Below are 659 nucleotides of genomic sequence, written 5' to 3'. Positions count from 1 at the left end.
TAGGGTTAGAAAGTATTGTGCCAGGGAAAGAGTGAGAAGCAAGCACCCAAGGGTAGCAGTAGGCTTCAGAGTGGCTAGAGCCCTGGATTTGGCTTGTTTCTGAACAGCTAGAAGGGTTGCCAAAGCCATGGATGAGGTCATAGGGTGGTTCCCTGCTGATAAGGTCACACCCCGGGTCACAAGCCCAGCTCGCTAAAGTTCAGGTGCTTTTACTGTAAGCAAAAGCTGATAGTCCTGTTTGTGAAATTCCTGGAAAATATCTGAGAAGTCAGGCTCAGCATGTCCTGCCCATAGACACACTTCACTGCTTTCCTAATCTTTTTTTTCCCAGACTTACCTTTATTTATGTTTCTATATGTGTATGCCATATGTGGGGGTCAGGGGTGGGGGTGCTCTTGGAGGCTAAAAGACAGCATGCATTCCTCTGGAGCTGGAGTTACGGTTGTAAGCTAACTATTGTGGGAGTGGGGAACCAAATTCTGAAAAAAAGAGCAGCAAGAGCTCTTTATTGAGCCATTGCTCAGGTCCCCTATTTTAAAACATGTTTATATGCTGGGTAGTGGTGGCACACACCTTTAATCCCAGCACTTGGGAGGCAGAGGCAGGCAGATTTCAAAGTTTGAGGCCAACCTGGTCTACAGAGTGAGTTCCAGGACAGC

This window comes from Mastomys coucha, unplaced genomic scaffold, assembly GCF_008632895.1.
Source record: "Mastomys coucha isolate ucsf_1 unplaced genomic scaffold, UCSF_Mcou_1 pScaffold19, whole genome shotgun sequence".
Classification (NCBI taxonomy): Eukaryota; Metazoa; Chordata; class Mammalia; order Rodentia; family Muridae; genus Mastomys; species Mastomys coucha.
Note: the sequence above shows the minus strand (reverse complement) of the source record.